Below are 21,185 nucleotides of genomic sequence, written 5' to 3' on the forward strand. Positions count from 1 at the left end.
AAGGATGATGTTGCTTTATTATTTTACTTTTATTGCAGGAGATCGTTGGCTTCAGCTGGAATGGGCGTGACGGTAAGTATGGTTTAATTTAGAACAATAAAGAATTGTGTGTTTATTTCAATTAAAGGACTTTTTTCTGGGTGTTGTGTTTTTTTAAATACTTTACTAGAAATTCATGGTGGTCATGTCTAATATTGGCGTGACCCCATGAATTTCGGGCTTAGGGCCAGCTGATAATGCCAAGCTGGCCTTAACCCCTTTATTACCCAGTGAGCCACCGCACCAGGGCCCTGGATGAGTTGGGTACAGCGCCAGAAGATGGCGCTTCTATGAACGCGCCATTTTCTGGGGCGGCTGCGGACTGCAATTTGCAGCGGGGGTGGCCCAGAAAGCTTGGGTCTCCCTGCGCTGCGGATTCCAGCCCCCAGCTGCCTAGTTGTATCTGGCTGGGCACAAAAACAGGGCGAAGCCCCACGCATTTTTTTTTTAAATTATTTCATGAAATTCATGGAATAATTAAGAAAAAAAGGGCTTCCCTATATTGTTGTGTCCAACCAGGTACAAATAGGCAGCTGGTGGTTGGGGGCAGCCCGTTCCTGCCTGCTGTACCTGGCTGGACACAAATATAGTGCGAAGCCCCACGTCAATTTTTTTTTAATTATTTCATGAAATAATTTTTTTAAAAAAAGGGCTTCCCTATATTGTTGTGTCTGGCCAGGTACAAATAGGCCGCTGGTGGTTGGGGGCAGCCTGTTCCTGCCTGCTGTACCTGGCTGGACACAAATATAGGGCGAAGCCCCACGTCAATTTTTTTTAAAATAAATCCTTTATTTTAACACTAAATGACATTTGAGGAGTTAATAAAGATGCAGTCCCTAAATTATTATTTATTTTTTAATTAATTTTTCCCAAAACTTTTGACGTGGGCTTCGCCATATTTTTGTATGCAGCCAGGTACAGCATCCAGCTTCTATGAACGCGCCATTTTCCGGGGTGGCTGCGGACTGCAATTTTCAGCGGGGGGGGGGGGGCAGAAAGCTTGGGCCTCCCTGCGCTGCAGATTCCATCCCCCAGCTGCCTAGTTGTACCTGGCTGGACACAAAAATAGGGAGAAGCTTCACGTATTTTTTTTTTTTAATTATTTCATGAAATTCATGAAATAATTAAGAAAAAAAGGGCTTCCCTTTTTTTATATAGTGCGAAGCCCCACGTCAATTTTTTTTTAATTATTTCAGGAAATTCATGAAATAATTAAAAAAAAATTATGTGGGGCTTCGCCCTATATTTGTGTCCAGTCAGGTACAGCAGGCAGGAACGGGCTGCCCCCAACCACCAGCTGCCTATTTGTACCTAGCCGGACACAACAATATAGGGAAGCCCTTTTTTCTTAATTATTCCATGAATTTCATGAATTTAAAAAAAAAAACGTGGAGCTTCGCCCTATTTTTGTGTCCAGCCAGGTACAACTAGGCAGCTGGGGGCTGGAATCTGCAGCGCAGGGAGGCCCAAGCTTTCTGGGCCCCACCCGCTGCAAATTGCAGTCCGCAGCCGCCCCGGAAAATGGCGCGTTCATAGAAGCGCCATCTTCTGGCGCTGTACCCAACTCATCCAGGGCCCTGGTGCGGTGGCTCACTGGGTAATAAAGGGGTTAAGGCCAGCTTGGCATTATCAGCTGGCCCTAAGCCCGAAATTCATGGGGTCACGCCAATATTAGACATGACCACCATGAATTTCTAGTAAAGTATTTAAAAAAAACACAAACACCCAGAAAAAAGTCCTTTAATTGAAATAAACACACAATTCTTTATTGTTCTAAATTAAACCATACTTACCATCACGCCCATTCCAGCTGAAGCCAACGATCTCCTGAAATAAAAGAAAAATAATAAAGCAACATCATCCTTACCTTTCCATGGCTCCCACGACGGCTCCAGCTCTGCTACATCGAGATGACAGGCTGGACCGCAGCAGAACGCTGCCATCCAGCCTGTCATCCCGCAGACACTGAGAAGCGCAGGCATACTTCCACTCCTCAGTGTCTGGCTGTGACGGCATTCCAGCCCCCAGCTGCCTAGTTGTACCTGGCTGGACACAAAAATAGGGCGAAGCCCCACGTATTTTTTTTTAATTATTTCATGAAATTCATGGAATAATTAAGAAAAAAAGGGCTTCCCTATATTGTTGTGTCCGGCTAGGTACAAATAGGCAGCTGGTGGTTGGGGGCAGCCCGTTCCTGCCTGCTGTACCTGACTGGACACAAATATAGGGCGAAGCCCCACATAATTTTTTTTTAATTATTTCATGAATTTCCTGAAATAATTAAAAAAAAATTGACGTGGAGCTTTGCACTATATTTGGGTCCAGCCAGGTACAGCAGGCAGGAACGGGCTGCCCCCAACCACCAGCTGCCTATTTGTACCTGGTTGGACACAACAATATAGGGAAGCCCTTTTTTTCTTAATTATTCCATGAATTTCATGAAATAATTAAAAAAAAAAAAACGTGGAGCTTCTCCCTATTTTTGTGTCCAGCCAGGTACAACTAGGCAGCTGGGGGATGGAATCTGCAGCGCAGGGAGGCCCAAGCTTTCTGCTCCCCGCTGAAAATTGCAGTCCGCAGCCGCCCCGGAAAATGGCGCGTTCATAGAAGCTGGATGCTGTACCTGGCTGGCATACAAAAATATGGCGAAGCCCACGTCAAAAGTTTTGGGAAAAATTAATTAAAAAATAAATAATAATTTAGGGACTAAATAAAAAAAAATGGCGTGGGATCCCCCATAATTTTAGTCTCTAGCGGAGGTTAAGCAGACGGCTGGGGCAGATGTTTGAAGCCTGGAAGGGGGTAAAACCCACGGAGCTTCCCAGGCTGATATTAATAGCCCAGGAAGGGTGCCATGAATATTGGCCCCCTCCCAGGCTAGAAACACCAGTCGTCAGCCGCCCCAGAAATGGCGCATCCATAGGATGCGCCAACTCTGGCACTTAGCCTCGCTCTTCCACGCTGCCCTGGTGCGGTGGCAGGGGGTAATAGTGGTGGGGTTCATGTCAGCGCCAGCTGCCATGAAGCCCAGGTTAGTAATGATGGGCGTCTATAAGACACCCCCATTACTAACCTACAAAGTGTTAAAAAGAAAAAACACACTACACCCCGAAAAAAATAATTTATTTGAAATAAAACACACAATTTTATTTAATTCTTAGTTTACTAAAAATAATAGTTACCTGTCCACGTTCCTGCGCTGATCTCCCATGCACAGCTGTCACATCTGGAGATGGTGACAGCTGTGCATGGCTGCTGTAAGCTCACGCTGCCGGGAACACGTCCGCTCCCGGCAGCGGGAGCCACTGACTGAGGTCACCGGAGTGCATTCAGGCAGCGCAGCTCCGGAGACCTCCTTTACGGCACTGCTGTACCGTGGGAATTTCTCACGATACAGCAGGGCCGTAAAGGAGCTAACCGGAGCAGCGCTGCCTGAACTCCGGTGAACCCTTACGGCCCCGTCATTCTAGCGGCGGCAGCGGTTCAGAGCGGTCACATTCTATGTGGCTGCTCTGAACTGGAGATCTTCGTGGGACACTCGTGGACTGCTACGGAGGGGTAAGGATAAGGTTGTGGTTTATTATTTTATATTTTATTACAGGAGATCGATGGCTTCGGGGAATTAGGTGTCTTGGTGAGTATAGGTGTAGTTTTTTATTTTTTACTTTATTTTAGGTGGCGATCGGCGGGGACAGGTAATGTATGAACTAATTTCTTTTAGGTAACCACTGGCCACCAATGACATGTATTTAACATTTATTGGGGACACAGTAGGGCAATTTAAATAGCAGGATCAGTCTGATGGGAACTACTGCTCCCATCGAGCTGATCCTGCTGGCAGGAGTGGACGGGGGACAGACATAGGCCGATGGGAGTAGTAGTGTCACATCGGCCTATGTCTGCCTGCACGCACAGACACCGCGCACACCCGCACAAACATCGCACACACACCCCGCACACATCGCACAGACACCGCACACACCCTAATCATGACGGGTCTGGGAGGTGAGGCTGACCTGTGCGGCCGTGGGAAAGTTCATGTGAGTTCATGCAGTCAAGCATGAACTCACATGAACCCTCTGAGGGCAACGCGGCGACTTCAAATGAACAGCTGATCGGCATCACCTGATACCTCAGCTGTTCATTTGAAATAACCGGCGGGAAAGCGCAGCACAGAACGGGAAAGCCGGCGGTGAAGTGTTTTCACTGCCGGCTTCCCCGCCCGGGTCCTTCACTCCCCGCTCCTTGGAGCTGCGCTCCCCGCCCGGTCCTAACTTACGATCGGGATGGGAGGTGGCGAGGGGAGCGGAGGATCGGGGTGGGAGGCTGCGGGGAAGCAGTATGGGGCTGTGTGATTGTTTAAAAGCCGGCGGCTTTATACCGCCCGCCGGCTTTTAAACAATCAGGAGAATTCTCCCCCGCTGGGATGGCATTCTGATGACAGGCTGGATCGCGCTGCCATCCAACTTGTCATCCTTCACAGACACTGCAGAGCGCAGGCATTATGGGAACTTCCGATTCCGGTATCCGATATTGTAAAAGTATCGGAATTAAGTATCGGAATTCCGATACCGCGAATATCGGCCGATACCCGATATTACAGTATCGGAATGCTCAACACTACACGTGACATGAGAAATAACTACTTCATGATGAGGACGACATCTTCATCTTCTACTACAGCTCCAGAAACATTTTTGGCCAGAGTCTGTCACTTACTACATCACCACCAGCCATCTATATGAATGTTTCCCGTCTTCCCCGGGCTCTACCATGTTAGATCTCATGACTGATTCACACACAGAAGTTTGAGGCTTTTATAAAAGCTTTTTTGTTTGCACAAACACCGCGGACAGAAATTACTTGATACCAAAGTCTCCATATACAGTTTTTTATGGGGTTTATTTCTGGACTCAGGCTTTCCTATATTACAAGAAATACACCAGAAAAAAATCAGATATTAAAATGTTTCAAAAGAAAACTGGCACCAACAATTCTTGTAAAAAGAAAGAAACTTGCAAAACGTATTAGGCCCATTGTTATTTCTTAAGAGGTTAAACATTTGTTTTTAAAAAAAAAATAACTCTTTAGGGCACCAGAACATAGATGTACACTGCAGAGATGGCACAGGTGCGTCTGCAACAGAAACCCTGGCAGTTTAACCACTTGCTGCTGTCAAAAGGAAACATGGCATCTAAGAAGGTTTGACAATGTTCGGCTCAATTCCCCTCCTCACCCAAGTACTCGATAGTAATAAGTTACCTTTTAACACCCCCATACACATTAGACTAAAGTTACATTAAAGCACTGATTTCAGTGGGGTTTAGTCGACTATACAATGTATTCGGGGCCTACGGACAGATGATGTCAGGGCAGGGAAGGATCTGGCATCCTGAATTTCAGAGGCTAATCCATTTGTTCTTCCTGTAGATAATCCTCCGATAGAAGAGTCTGGAGGCGACGCTCTCATACAAACCACAGGAAAGCTGGAATATTTGTGTGTATGGTAGAGTTGGGAGAGAAAGCCATCTGCCAAATGACCATTTAGGCAACACTTATCTCATATGTATGGAGTCGTTAGTATTACACTGACAGGCAGGGATAATACACGGCACTACAGTAGTACAGTGAATCACCTGAGCAATCAGAGGTTTGTATGTTGTATGATCGCACTAATCAGTGTTGTTTAAAAAAAAGTTTAAAGTGAAAAAAATATCACAGTTTTATCAACAAGAAATATCAGTCACTATAGTGAAAACAGATTCACTGCGCAATGTTAGGTAAGTCACGTCCATAACAACAATAGCTATAAGTGGACCCCCCAACCTCAAAAGGAAAAAAAAATATATATATATATAGAGAACTCATATCTCCTGACTCTGCAAGCCTGGACCAGATGATGTGGAGATGAATGAGGAAGAACAATGTCCAGGGGTACGTGCCCACGATCAGGAATAGCAGAGTTTTGGATGCAGCTCACCTGTGCTGCGTATAAAACGCTACATTCCACATTACAAGCACAGTGGAAGGGATTTATAGAAATCCCATGCCCACTGTGCTTCTATTTGACGTTGCATAAACTCACCGGTGGTGCGGGTTTACGAGCCACAGCATGTTAATTTCTGTTGTGGAGACACTAGTCTCCGCAAACAGAAATTTCCACAATAGAATGTATTAGATGTGGTAAATCCGCATTGTTCAATGAACACATGCAGATTTAACTGCGTGATTGAATGCAGCGTATGAATGCATAATGCAGAAGAAGCAGTCAGGAACTTTCTGGTTACATGTAGCAGTACATAACTTTTGTTACAAGCCACAACAGTCCAGCAAACCATTATGGGAAGGCCCATCATCCCCTGTGTCACTACGGCCCCTGAGAGCTACTCTAAGCTCCCAGTTGATTTGTGAGGACCTCACTGGCTGAGGTCCATCGGTACAACTTCTTAGTAGTACTCTCTATGTCCATTCGATGACTGGCTTCCTCAGGGGCTGGGGTTATAATTAGTGTTGAGCATTCCGATACTGAAATATCGGGTATCGGCCGATATTCGCGGTATCGGAATTCCAATACTTAATTCCGATACTTTTACAATATCGTATACCGGAATCGGAAGTTCCCATAATGCAATGAGCCAGTTTCATTTTATTCAGCCAATGAGGATCCTAAGAAGTGTGGGCACATCCTGTTAGGCATGTAGGCATCTTAACTAATGGCATGGCTGTGATTGGCTGCTGAAATGATGTCATGATGCACTATAAAAGCCGCCGCCGCCATTTTGAGCTCACTCTGCTGTGAATTCAGTTAGGCATAGGACGCTGCTGTTCTGAGGGATAGTTTTAGCTACCTATTTGGTCTATTCTGCTTTACCCAAGCTACTTTATAAATCGCTGTGCCATGCAGCGCTAGTGCACAGTTCTCTGCGCTGTTCACGGCTGTCTGCAAGGTCTGTGTGTGTGTGTGAGTGCAGCTCACCCTGCAGTGTGTGCTTCAGCCACGTCTGGTTGTAGTGCACTCAGTGTGTGTCACTGCCTCATACATTGTCCTTTTTTGACAATTCATAATTTTTCCTGATATCTCCTATTAGTGTGGTGGTTCCATCCGTATTCAGCTAAATTGGTTCCAAACACACTATATAGGAGTAGTTAGAGGAGCCTTTCTGCAGCATTGCGCCCTGCAGCCCTAGCCAGATTAGTATTAGCCTATTTTTTGTAGCCTCATCTATTGCATTGTAGGTTACCTTCCTACATTGTAATAGCTACAAAAAGTTTGTGATACTATCGGTATTACATCTTTGGGCACATCCAGTGTCTTTTTGTGACAAAAAAAACTAAATAAAGTTCACCAAACACTCCACTTTACAGTTGTGTAGGCCACATTAGCTCATATTAAAGTCTAGTCCATACTTTATAAAATTAGTGTTTCTTATACATGTTAGCAGCTGTTCAGGAATAAGCATACTAAGGCCTTAGTACTTTTCTGCCTATCTTTATCAGACTACCAAGATGAAGTAGGCAGGGAGTGGTCGTGGTCGTGGAGTTTCTGCAGGGAGAGGACGTGAGGATTCTGTGCCTGCAGGGAGAGGACGTGGGGATTCTGTGCCTGCTGCGGGCACCAGTGACTCAGCATCCCCCAGTTTTACCAGGGAACAGTCCTTTATGCGCAGCTTTGTAGGAGCTAGCCGTACCCCACTACTGCGAGAGGACCAAATTGAAGCCGTTGTCGGATGGATGGCAGCTAACGCATCGACTTCAATTAGTTCCAGATCCTCTCAGGTCCAGAGCACTGAAGAGCACCCATCTGTCTCTTCACCACCTGCCAAATTGCCCAGGCAGTCAGAGAGCCCTGGACAGGAGCCATCTCTACTTCTGTTCTCTGAATCTCTTGGCTTGGAAAGAGGGGGCCAGCCAAGCAGAATTCGAGAATTTGAAGAAGAGGTAGTATGCAGTGATGCGCAACCGTTTTGTCTCTCTGAATCTGAAGAGGCGGGTGGGCCAGTGCCTATGGTCAGCAGCACACCTCAGTATGCATCTGATGATGAGACTCAGGTGCCTCTTTCTGGTGCGTACTGTGCTGTCGAGACTACCCAGGAGAAGCAGTTGTTTGAAGAGGGTGGTGTAGATGATGAGGTCCTTGACCCATCATGGTGTGAGGGACAGGAAGGTGGTGGGAGCAGCTCTGAGGAAGAGATTCCCCAAACAGCCCAAAAAGGAGGGATAGGGAGGGGGCAGACTTGGTTGCCTGTAGCCTCCACTTAGGCACCCATTAGGAGCATGGCTCTTCCAAAATCCAGAGCGGACGCTCCCAAGACTTGCAGTGCCTGGTCCTTTTTTGACACAGTTGCAGATGACATTTGCTTTGTCAAATGCAAGCAGTGTAATCAGAAGGTGAAAAGAGGGAAAAGTGTCAGTAACCTCAATACCACAAATATGTGGAAACATGTGCGGACCAAGCACGTGGTGGAGTTACAAAAACACACTGAAGACCTAGGCCAACCTACAGTGCCACCTAATACCTCTTCAGCTCGTGTTGTAGCCTCTTCCTCCAGCTCACACACAGCTGGTTCGGCTTCCTCACAGGATCGCCATGGAAGAATCTCTGGCACTGTTGTACAGAGACACAGTGTAATTCCACCCACAGCACCACTTTCCCTGTCATCCTCACACTCCCAGGCCAGTCTACAGCCATCGTTAGCACAGGCATGGGAGAAAAGGCGCCCATACTCGGCAAACCACCCCCGAGCACAGGCTCTGAATGCTGGCATTGCTAAACTACTGGCCCTTGAAATGCTATCATTCAGGCTGGTGGAGACTGACACCTTCCGTAACTTTATGGCATTGGCAGTCCCACAATACAACGTGCCCAGCCGCTTTTATTTCAGCAGGCAAGCCGTCCCTGCCCTGCAACATCATGTGGAGGGAAAAATTAAACATGCGCTACAAAACGCCGTCAGTAGCAAGGTCCACCTGACCACCGATGCGTGGACCAGTAAGCATGGACAGGGACGATACCTTTCCCTCACTGCCCATTGGGTAAATGTTGTGGAGCCGGGTACAGATCTTGAGAGTGGCGCTGTACGTGTTCTGCCAACTCCAAGGACTGCAGGAATCCAGTCTGTACACATTGACTCCTCCTCATACTCCAGTTCCTCTGAATCAGCGCTGCAGGAGCCGTCACGGTCTACCTCCACATCGACCCGTGAACGGTTACCTGTTATGATGACCGATATGAGCACAGCTGTGGCCAAACGTCAACAGGCCGTATTAAAATTAATTTCTTTGGGGAATCGAAGCCACACAGCACAGGAGCTCTGGAATGCCATCAAGCAGTAGAGCGACGTGTGGTTTGTGCCAGCGAATCTCCAGCCAGGCATGGTAGTGTGTGACAATGGCCGAAATCTGGTGGCAGCTCTGGGCCTAGGCAACTTCACTCACATCCCATGTCTGGCACATGTGCTCAACTTGGTTGTGCAGAGTTTTTTGAGGGACTATCCGGATCTTGATGCACTGCTTCACAAGGTCCGCATAGAGTGCGCTCACTTGCGGCGTTCCAGCAACGCAAGATCAGGCATTGCAGCTCTGCAGCGCCGATTACGTCTTATGGAACATCGCATCATATGTGACCTACCCACCAGGTGGAATTCAACGTTACATATGTTGGAGAGGTTGTGTGAGCAGCAGGCAGCAGTAATGGAGTACCAGCTGCAGCAGGCGCAAAAAAGTCGCAGTGCGCGCCGTTCACACTTCACCACCACTGAGTGGGCCTCTTTGAAGGACATTTGCCACGTTTTGCATGCCTTCGATTATTCCAAAAGGATGGCGAGTGCAGATGATGCACTAGTCAGCATGACTATCCCCCTTATCTGCCTGCTTGAAAAAACACTGCAAGCACTAAGGGACAAGGTTTTGGAAGTGGAGGATGAGGAGTCACAAATGCCATCTGATTCTCTACAGTCTGCGCAACGTGGTTCCTCACAAAGACCTAGGCAGGGGACACTTTGTGAGGAGGATGAGGAGGAGTCAATGGATGAGGAAGACATCTGTCCAGAGGAGGGAGGTACACAATGCTCTAGTAGTCAGTATCTAGAGCGAGGGTGGGGTGATGCAGAGCAGGCAGAGATCACGCCTCAAGCAGGGGACAGCGTTTCTTGGCCAGTTGGCAGTCTGCAGCACATGGTTGATTTCATGCTGCAGTGCCTGAGAAATGACCGCCGCATCGCCCACATTCTCAACACGGCTGATTATTGGGTGTCCACCCTCCTAGATCCTCGCTACCGGGACAACTTACAAAGCCTCATAACACCATTGAACCGGGAGCGTAAAATGCGGGAGTACCAAGACGCACTGGTGCATTCCATCATGTTCTCCATTCCAACCGAGAGCAGTGCTGCTAGTGCTTTACAAAGCAGCTCAGTGCTTCGAGGCAGTGGAGGAAGCTCTGCACAAAGAGGGAGCAGAAGCAGAGCCTCAGCACAAGGCAAGACCAGTATGGCCCAAATGTGGCAAAGTTTTGTGTCCCCACCGCCACAAATGTCTACACCATCACAGACGGCTCCAGTCAACAGGAGGCAACGTTTTCGTCAGATGGTGACAGACTACATGTCTTGCCCTCTCAGTGTACTCCCAGACGGCTCTTCTCCCTTCAAGTTTTGGGTCTGTAAGCTGGATACATGGCCAGAGCTTAGTCAGTATGCATTGGAGGTGCTAGCTTGCCCTGCTGCTAGTGTATTATCGGAACGCGTCTTTAGTGCCGCAGGTGGTGTACTAACAGACCGTCGCATGCGACTATCCTCCGATAACGTTGACCGGCTTACTTTTCTCAAAATGAACAAGGCCTGGATCTCTCATGAATTTGCCAGTCCTCTTCCAGAATAAGTAATTGGTTGGCAACAGTATCCAGGTCTCCTGTTGTGTTCATGTTTCTACCACCTGAACTGTAATCCCTGAGCTCCAACACCGCCAGTTGGCGCTCAGAAGTGCCGTCTGCACAGTCAACACTTGCTGCCGGGTTATTGGGGCTCAGTAACGTCAGCTGTACCCCTGCTGTGCGGACGTCAATTTCTCCTGCTCTGTCCTCATTCACACTACTACAAATTTTAAAGTTGCTCCAATTACACCTCTGGCTCCTCTGTTTTTAGTATTTACCCTGGGCTCCAATACCGCTAGTTGCTGCTCAGAAGTGCCGTCTGCACAGTCAACACTTGCTCCAGTGTTATTGGGGTTCAGTAACGTCAGCTGATCCCCAGCTGTGTGTCCGGCAAATTCTCCTGCTTTGTCCACATCCACTGTACTACTGATTTAAAACTTGCTCCAATTACACCTCTGGCTCCTCTGTTTTTAGTATTTACCCTGGGCTCCAATACCGCTAGTTGCTGCTCAGAAGTGCCGTCTGCACAGTCAACGCTTGCTCCAGTGTTATTGGGGTTCAGTAACGTCAGCTGATCCCCAGCTGTGTGTCCGGCAATTTCTCCTGCTCTGTCCACATTCACGCTACTACAGATTTTAAAGTTGCTCCAATTACGCCTCTGGCTCCACTCTGTTTTTATTATTTACCCTGGGTTCCAGCTGTTTCCCAGCAGTGTCTTTGGCACGGGTACTCCCTCCTGCCCAGCCTGGTTCCAGCACGCCAGCTGTTTCCGGGTAGTGTCAACGTCACTTTGCCTCCAATGCATTGTCCTGTCGTGTTGCGGTCGGGTTAGCCGACTCTATGGTGCCTGCAGTTTAGGTGACTCCTATGTGGGCTGCGGGATCTGGCAATGAAGGCTGGTTCCATAGTGCCAATAGGACAAGCACCCCCTGTAGGACTGTGGGTTTTGGTAACTGCGGCCGGTTTGCGGCCTTGAAACTTTTTTTTTACATGGGTACCTTCTGCTACCCCTCCGGGTTCCAGTACCGTCAGCTGGTTCTTGGCAGTGCCTTTGGCTTAGGTGCCTCCTTCTCGGTATCCAAGTTCCACCAACGTCTGCTGGTCCTTGGTACTGCTTTCTGGCACAGGTACCTCCTGCTTAGTAACCGAGTTCCAGTACCGTCAGCTGGTCTTCGGTAGTTCCATTGGCTCTTGTACCTTCTGCTACCCATCCGGGTTCCAGTACCGTCAGCTGGTCCTCGTTAGTTCCATTTGCTCTTGTACCTTCTACTACCCATCCGGGTTCCAGTACCGTCAGCTGGTTCTCGGCAGTGCCTTTGGCTTAGGTGCCTCCTTCTCGGTATCCAAGTTCCACCAACGTCTGCTGGCCCTTGGTAGTGCTTTCTGGCACAGGTACCTCCTGCTTAGTAACTGAATTCCAGTACCGTCAGCTGGTCCTCGGTAGCTGTACCTTCTGCTACATTTCCAAGTTCAAGCTTTTTGAAATGGTTCTTGGTAATCACTCTGGATCTCCCTTACGAGGACCCTGAAGATGAGGACCCTGAAGACCACCCCGAAGAAGACGAGGACCCCGAAGACGAGGACCCTGAAAACGAGGACCCCGAAGACGAGGACCTTGAAGACCAACCCGAAGAAGACGAGGACCCTGAAGACGAGGACCCCGAAGACGAGGACCCCGAAGACGAGGACCCTGAAGACGAGGACCCCGAAGATGAGGACCCTGAAGACGAGGACCCTGAAGACGAGGACCCTGAAGACGAGGACCCTGAAGACGAGGACCCTGAAGACCAACCCGAAGAAGACGAGGACCCCGAAGACGACAACCCTGAAGACGAGGATCCTGAAGACGACCCCGAAGAAGACGAGGACCCCGAAGACGACAACCCTGAACACGAGGACCCTGAAGACCAACCCGAAGAAGACGAGGACCCCGAAGACGACGACCATGAAGACGAGGATCCCGAAGACGACGACCCTGAAGACCACCCCGAAGAAGACCAAGAAGATGACCCTGAAGAAGTTGACCAAGAGGATAAAGAAGAAGAAGACAACCACCAAGATACAGAAGAACAAGAGACAGAAAACCAAGAAGCAGAAGTACAAGAAGCTGCAGAACAAAAAGCGGAAGAACATTAAGCATAAGACAAAAAATCAGAACAAAAGATAATATCTAAATTATAAGCAGAAGATGACTAAGCAGTGTATGGGGGTGAGTCCGTTTCTCCTCGTGGTGCCCCTGGAAAAGACCTGCTGCTGCAGGCCAAACTGAACGCAGACAAATCCTGTTGTAAATCTTTTGTGACACGCAGAACGAAAGGTGTAATGTTCAAACTTTTATAGATAACAACTACAGGAATGCCTGCCACAAATAAGAATATGATGAAGATGAAGAAGTAGAATATGAAGAAGATTAATAGTTGAATAAGAAGAATATGAAGAATGTAAAAAAAAAGAATAATAAAAAGAAGGTGAAGAAGAAGAAGATGAAGAAGGTGAAGAAGAAGAAGATGAAAAAGATGCTGATGCTGAGGATGATGAAGGAGAGAGTGTGGGAGAACTAAAAAAGAAGGTGAAGAGCATGGAAGTAATGAAACATAAATATCTGACAAAATATAAAAATACTTAACATAGTCAATATTTCGTAACTCAGAACGTCTTAAAAAATATATTAATTCCTGCTATTCCATTTGATTGGGCTAAACCTCCATGCCTTTATTGTCTCCCCCACCTCCCCCAATACATTCTACATTATTCTTAGTTGTTTTCCTTCATGTAGAATTAACCTACAAGGAAAGAAAGGGTTTATTTTCATTCCGATATTTCTGTCCCATTGACTTGCATTGGTTTCCGGTATCAGAATCGGCGATATCCGATACTTTTTGGGTATCGGTCCGATCCAATCCGATCCGATATTTCCCGATATCGGAAGGTATCGCTCAACACTAGTTATAATGCAATAAAAAATGGAGTCACTTACCTTTTAAAGCCTTTGCTTTAGCACCATAGGTCCAATAGGTACCAATAAATTGGCCACTTCTATGTCCAAAATCTTAACAGCTTCTTGCTCTTTCTTCCTGCAGTCATAGTGGAGATATGGCGAAATTTTAAATTGATCTACCACTTTTAAAGATAAATCATGTTTTAATGCTTTTAATCCTTTATTTAGGGTTTATTTACCCCTACAGTAATTTGGTAATACGCAAATATCTCATAGGTCCTGGGTTTATTAGCATCTGCACCAAGAATGGGGCTAAGTAAGTATTTATTAATTAGCCGTGGGGTAGATAGTACCATATTGTGTATGTAGGAGGCAGTACTGTGGGAAAATTTTACTGTGTGTGGGGAGGTGGCAGTACTGTGGGAACATTACACTGTTAGTGGGGGATGGCAGTCCTCAGGAAACATTACAATGTGCATGGAAGGATGGTGGTATTGTGGGAACATTAAACTTTGTGCTAGGGGAATGCTAGTACTGTGGGAACATTATACTGTGTGTGGTGGGAATGGTGGTACAGTGGGAATATTATAATGTGTGTGAGGGATGGTGGTACAGTGGAAACATTATACTGTGTGTGGGGCGGATGGTGGAACTATGGAAATATTATCTTTTGTATGAGAGATGGCAGTACTGTAGGAACATTATACTGTGTGAGGGGCATCATACATACTGCATAAGGAGTGTAAGATTGTGCGCCATAAAAAGAGAAAATCCTCAGTGTTGTGCAGCATTTGTATAAGAAGATTGCCATCTGTCGTCCAAGCGGAACCCTCCAGAACCAATGGGAAGAGATCGAGTTTCAGGAAGGAGTCTAGATGGTTCACCAGGTAAGGTGACTTTGATGATCCAGTTTCTTGACATAAAAGGCCAGCTCCCCAAAATGGGAGCAGATTTGTTGCCAAGCAAAGAATCGAGCACGATATGTGCAGGGGAATCTGAAGCCGAGGAACCAGGCCGTGGTAAAACCCAAGGCAGCGCGTTGTGGTGCGCCGGGAAGCAGAACCCGGCCGGTGCCAGATGAGTCCCAGAATCCAGTCTATGCTAGCTAAAGCCCAAGAACCAGACCTGCGCCGGTCAAGAGCCGAAGTCATAGCTACGCCAGTCAAGGCCAGAGAACTAGACCCCAGTACTTCGGGTATGAGAAATGCCCACAGTTGGATAAGCACCGAAGATCCGCGAGGAGATTCCTCTCGGGAGTATACGGCTACAGTTAAGAGTGGGAGGCGCAAGTGAGCCAGGCTGCTGCTTCCAGCACTGACATATGGTACAGGGGTTGGTCCAGGCTACTACAACAAGCAGGGCAAGGCTGGTTGAAGTGATGGCGGCCCAGCGAGCCTTGATAAACTTTGTCAGGAGGACTTGCATCCTAGGGGGAAGAACCGGAAACCCCCGCTAGGGAAAATAATATATACAGTGGGTACAGAAAGTATTCAGACTCCTTTAAATTTTTCACTCTGTTTCATTGCAGCTATTTGGTAAATTCTAAAAAGTTCATTTTTTTTCTCATTAAAGTACACTCTGCACCCCATCTTGTCTGAAAGAAAACAGAAATGTAGAAATATTTGCAAATTTATTAAAAAAGAAAAACTGAAATATCACATGGTCATAAGTATTCAGACCCTTTGCTCAGACACTCATATTTAAGTCACATGCTGTCCATTTCCTTGTGATCCTCCTTGAGATGGTTCTACTCCTTCATTGGAGTCCAGCTGTGTTTAATTAAACTGATAGGACTTGATTTGGAAAGGCGCACACCTGTCTGTATAAGACCCCACAGCTCACAGTGCATGTCAGACCAAATGAGAATCATGAGCTCAAAGGAACTGCCCAAGGAGACAGGTGTACGGAGCGGAGCCGCGTGTGTACGAGGTGCACGGAGCGGAGCCGCGTGTGTACGAGGTGTACGGAGCAGAGCCGTGTGTGTACGAGGTGTACGGAGCGGAGCCGCGCGTGTACGAGGTGTACGGAGCAGAGCCGCGCGTGTACAAGGTGTACGGAGCAGAGCCGCGCGTGTACAAGGTGTACGGAGCGGAGGCGCGTGTGTACGAGGTGTACATAGCGGAGCCATGTGTACGGAGCGGAGCCGCGTGTGTACGAGGCGTACGGAGCGGAGCCGCGTGTGTACAAGGTGTACGGAGCGGAGGCGCGTGTGTACGAGGCGTACGGAGCGGAGCCGCGTGTGTACGAGGCGAACGGAGCGGAGCCGCTTGTGTACGAGGTGTACGGAGCGGAGCCGCACGTTTACGGGTGTACGGAGCAGAGCCGTGTGTGTACGAGGTGTACGGAGCGGAGCCGCTTGTGTACGAGGTGTACGGAGCGGAGCCGTGTGTTTACGGGTGTACGGAGCGGAGCCGCGTGTGTACGAGGTGTACAAAGCAGAGCCGCGTGTGTACGAGGTGTACGGAGCGGAGCCATGTGTACGGAGCGGAGCCGCGCGTTTACGGGTGTACGGAGCGGAGCCGCACGTGTACGAGGTGTACGGAGCGGAGCCGCGTGTGTACGAGGTGTACAGAGCGGAGCCGCGTGTGTACGAGGTGTACGGAGCGGAGCCGCACGTGTACGGAGCAGAGCCGCACGTGTACGAGGTGTACGGAGCGGAGCCGCACGTGTACGAGGTGTACGGAGCAGAGCCGTACGTGTACGAGGTGTACGGAGCGGAGCCGTACGTGTACGAGGTGTACGGAGCGGAGCCGTACGTGTACGAGGTGTACGGAGCGGAGCCGCACGTGTACGAGGTGTACGGAGCGGAGCCGCACGTATACGAGGTGTACGGAGCGGAGCCGCACGTGTACGAGGTGTACGGAGCAGAGCCGTACGTGTACGAGGTGTACGGAGCGGAGCCGTACGTGTACGAGGCGTACGGAGCGGAGCCGCGTGTGTACGAGGCGTACGGAGCGGAGCCGCGTGTGTACGAGGCGTACGGAGCGGAGCCGCGTGTGTACGAGGCGTACGGAGCGGAGCCGCGTGTGTACGAGGTGTACTGAGCGGCGCCGTGTGTACGATGTGTACGGAGCAGAGCCGCACGTGTACGAGGTGTACGGAGCGGAGACGCGTGTGTACGAGGTGTACGGAGCAGAGCCGCGTATGTACGAGATGTACGGAGCGGAGCCGTGTGTGTACGAGGTGTACATAGCGGAGCCATGTGTACGGAGCGGAGCCGCGTGTGTACGAGGCGTACGGAGCGGAGCCGCGTGTGTACAAGGTGTACGGAGCGGAGGCGCGTGTGTACGAGGCGAACGGAGCGGAGCCGCGTGTGTACGAGGCGAACGGAGCGGAGCCGCGTGTGTACGAGGCGAACGGAGCGGAGCCGCTTGTGTACGAGGTGTACGGAGCGGAGCCGCACGTTTACGGGTGTACGGAGCAGAGCCGTGTGTGTACGAGGTGTACGGAGCGGAGCCGTGTGTTTACGGGTGTACGGAGCGGAGCCGCGTGTGTACGAGGTGTACGGAGCGGAGCCATGTGTACGGAGCGGAGCCGCGCGTTTACGGGTATACGGAGCGGAGCCGCGTGTGTACGAGGTGTACGGAGCGGAGCCGCGCGTTTACGGGTGTACGGAGGAGAGCCGCACGTGTACGAGGTGTACGGAGCGGAGCCGCGTGTGTACGAGGTGTACGGAGCGGAGCCGCGTGTGTACGAGGTGTACGGAGCGGAGCCGCACGTGTACGAGGTGTACGGAGCGGAGCCGCGTGTGTACGAGGCTTACGAAGTCGAGCCGCGTGTGTACGAGGCGTACGGAGCCGAGCCGTGTGTGTACGAGGTGTACGGAGCAGAGCCGCGTATGTACGAGGTGTACGAAGCGGAGCCATTTGTACGGAGCGGAGCCTCGTGTGTACGAGGTGTACGGAGCGGAGCCTCGTGTGTACGAGGTGTACGGAGCGGAGCCGCGCGTTTACGGGTGTACGGAGCAGAGCCGCATGTGTACGAGGTGTACGGAGCGGAGTCGCGTGTGTACGAGGTGTACGGAGCGGAGCCGCACATTTACGGGTGTACGGAGCGGAGCCGCGTGTGTACGAGGTGTACGGAGCGGAGCCGCGTGTGTACGAGGTGTACGAAGTCGAGCCGCGTGTGTACGAGGCGTACGGAGCCGAGCCGTGTGTGTACGAGGTGTACGGAGCAGAGCCGCGTATGTACGAGGTGTACGGAGCGGAGCCGTGTGTGTACAAGGTGTACGAAGCGGAGCCATTTGTACGGAGCAGAGACTCGTGTGTACGAGGTGTACTGAGCGGAGCCGCGTGTGTACGAGGTGTACGGAGCAGAGCCGCACGTGTACGAGGTGTACGGGGCGGAGCCGCGTGTGTACGAGGTGTACGGGGCGGAGCAGCGTGTGTACGAGGTGTACGGAGCGGAGCCGCGTGTGTACGGGGTGTACGGAGCGGAGCCGCGCGTGTACGAGGTGTACGGAGCGGAGCCGCGTGTGTACGAGGCGTACGGAGCGGAGCCGCGCGTTTACGGGTGTACGGAGCAGAGCCGCGTGTGTACGAGGCGTACGGAGCGGAGCCGCGTGTGTACGAGGCGTACGGAGCGGAGCCGCACGTGTGCGAGGTGTAAGGAGCGGAGCCGCGTGTGTACGAGGTGTACGGAGCAGAGCCGCGTGTGTACGAGGTGTACGGAGCGGAGCCGCGCGTTTACGGGTGTACGGAGTGGAGCCGCGTGTGTACGAGGTGCACGGAGCGGAGCCGCTTGTGTACGAGGTGTACGGAGCGGAGCCGTGTGTTTACGGGTGTACGGAGCGGAGCCGCGTGTGTACGAGGTGTACGGAGCGGAGCCATGTGTACGGAGCGGAGCCGCGCGTTTACGGGTATACGGAGCGGAGCCGCGTGTGTACGAGGTGTACGGAGCGGAGCCGCGTGTGTACGAGGTGTACGAAGCGGAGCCGCGTGTGTACGAGGTGTACGGAGCGGAGCCATGTGTACGAGGTGTACGGAGCGGAGCCGCGTGTGTACGAGGCGTACGGAGCGGAGCCGCGTGTGTACGAGGCGTACGGAGCGGAGCCGCGTGTGTACGAGGCGTACGGAGCGGAGCCGCGTGTGTACGAGGCGTACGGAGCGGAGCCGCGTGTGTACGAGGTGTACGGAGCAGAGCCGCACGTGTACGAGGTGTACGGAGCGGAGCCGTGTGTGTACGAGGTGTACGGAGCGGAGCCGCGCGTTTACGGGTGTATGGAGCGGAGCCGCGTGTGTACGAGGTGTATGGAGCGGAGCCGCGTGTGTACGAGGTGTACGGAGCGGAGCCGTGTGTGTACGAGGTGTACGGAGCGGAGCCGCGCGTTTACGGGTGTATGGAGCGGAGCCGCGTGTGTACGAGGTGTATGGAGCGGAGCCGCGTGTGTACGAGGTGTACGGAGCGGAGCCGCTTGTGTACGAGGTGTACGGAGTGGAGCCGCTTGTGTACGAGGTGTACGGAGCGGAGCCGCACGTTTACGGGTGTACGGAGCGGAGCCGCGTGTGTACGAGGTGTACGGAGCGGAGCCGCGTGTATACGAGGTGTACGAAGTCGAGCCGCGTGTGTACGAGGCGTGCAGAGCCGCGTATGTACGAGGTGTACGGAGCGGAGCCGTGTGTGTACAAGGTGTACGAAGCGGAGCCATTTGTACGGAGCAGAGACTCGTGTGTACGAGGTGTACTGAGCGGAGCCGCGCGTTTACGGGTGTACGGAGCAGAGCCGTGTGTGTACGAGGTGTACGGAGGGGAGCCGCGTGTGTACGAGGTGTACGGAGCGGAGCCGCGCGTTTACGGGTGTGCGGAGCCGCGTGTGTACGAGGTGTACGGAGCAGAGCCGCGTGTGTACGAGGTGTACGGAGCGGAGCCGCGCGTTTACGGGTGTACGGAGTGGAGCCGCGTGTGTACGAGGTGCACGGAGCGGAGCCGCGTGTGTACGAGGTGTACGGAGAGGAGCCGCACGTGTACGAGGTGTACGGAGCGGAGCCGCACGTGTACGAGGTGTACGGAGCGGAGCCGTACGTGTACAAGGTGTGCGGAGCAGAGCCGCGTGTATACGAGGTGTACGGAGCGGAGCCGCACGTGTACGAGGTGTACGGAGCGGAGCCGCACGTGTACGAGGTGTACGGAGCGGAGCCGCACGTGTACGAGGTGTACGGAGCGGAGCCGCACGTCTACGAGGTGTACGGAGCGCAGCTGCGCCGCGTGTGTACAAGGTGTACGGAGCAGAGCCGCACGTGTACGAGGTGTGCGGAGCGGAGCCGCGTGTGTACGAGGTGTACGGAGCGGAGCCGCGCGTTTACGGGTGTACGGAGCGGAGCCGCGTGTGTACGAGGTGTACGGAGCGGAGCCGTGTGTACGAGGTGTAAAGAGCAGAGCCGCACGTGTACGAGGTGTACGGAGCGGAGCCGTGTGTGTACGGAGCGGAGCCGCTCGTTTTCGGGTGTACGGAGCGGAGCCGCGCGTGTACGAGGTGTACGGAGCGGAGCCGCGCGTGTACGAGGTGTACGGAGCGGAGCCGCGCGTGTACGAGGTGTACGGAGCGGAGCCGCGCGTGTACGAGGTGTACGGAGCGGAGCCGCGCGTGTACGAGGTGTACGGAGCGGAGCCGCGCGTGTACGAGGTGTACGGAGCGGAGCCGCGCGTGTACGAGGTGTACGGAGCGGAGCCGCGCGTGTACGAGGTGTACGGAGAGGAGCCGCGTGTGTACGAGGTGTACGGAGCGGAGCCGCACGTGTACGGGGTGTACGGAGCAGAGCCGCACGTGTACGAGGTGTACGGAGCGGAGCCGCACGTATACGAGGTGTACGGAGCGGAGCCGCACGTATACGAGGTGTACGGAGCGGAGCCGCACGTGTACGAGGTGTACGGAGCGGAGCCGTACGTGTACGAGGTGTACGGAGCGGAGCCGTGTGTACGAGGTGTAAAGAGCAGAGCCGCACGTGTACGAGGTGTACGGAGCGGAGCCGTGTGTGTACGGAGCGGAGCCGCGTGTGTACGAGGTGTACGGGGCGGAGCCGCGTGTGTACGAGGTGTACGGAGCGGAGCCGCGTGTGTACGAGGTGTACGGAGCGGAGCCGCGTGTGTACGAGGTGTACGGAGCGGAGCCGCGCGTGTACGAGGTGTACGGAGCGGAGCCGCGCGTGTACGAGGTGTACGGAGCGGAGCCGCGTGTGTACGAGGTGTACGGAGAGGAGCCGCGTGTGTACGAGGTGTACGGAGCGGAGCCGCACGTGTACGGGGTGTACGGAGCAGAGCCGCACGTGTACGAGGTGTACGGAGCGGAGCCGCACGTATACGAGGTGTACGGAGCGGAGCCGCACGTATACGAGGTGTACGGAGC

The 21,185-nt window shown here is 51.8% G+C and overlaps 1 protein-coding gene across 1 annotated transcript in view; it reads right to left on the minus strand.

Annotated features, from left to right (window-relative positions):
• LOC141191657 (uncharacterized) overlaps window positions 1–21,185 on the minus strand; it is a 57,621-nt gene that overhangs the window by 14,098 nt on the left and 22,338 nt on the right. The window contains exon 2 of the mRNA XM_073661600.1: window positions 13,884–13,980. The gene's annotated coding sequence lies outside the window, so the exon portion shown is untranslated. The remainder of the gene's footprint in view (window positions 1–13,883; window positions 13,981–21,185) is intronic.

This window comes from Phyllobates terribilis, unplaced genomic scaffold, assembly GCF_046119375.1.
Source record: "Phyllobates terribilis strain yellow unplaced genomic scaffold, ASM4611937v1 Scaffold_49__1_contigs__length_9717188, whole genome shotgun sequence".
In the NCBI taxonomy this organism is placed as follows: Eukaryota; Metazoa; Chordata; class Amphibia; order Anura; family Dendrobatidae; genus Phyllobates; species Phyllobates terribilis.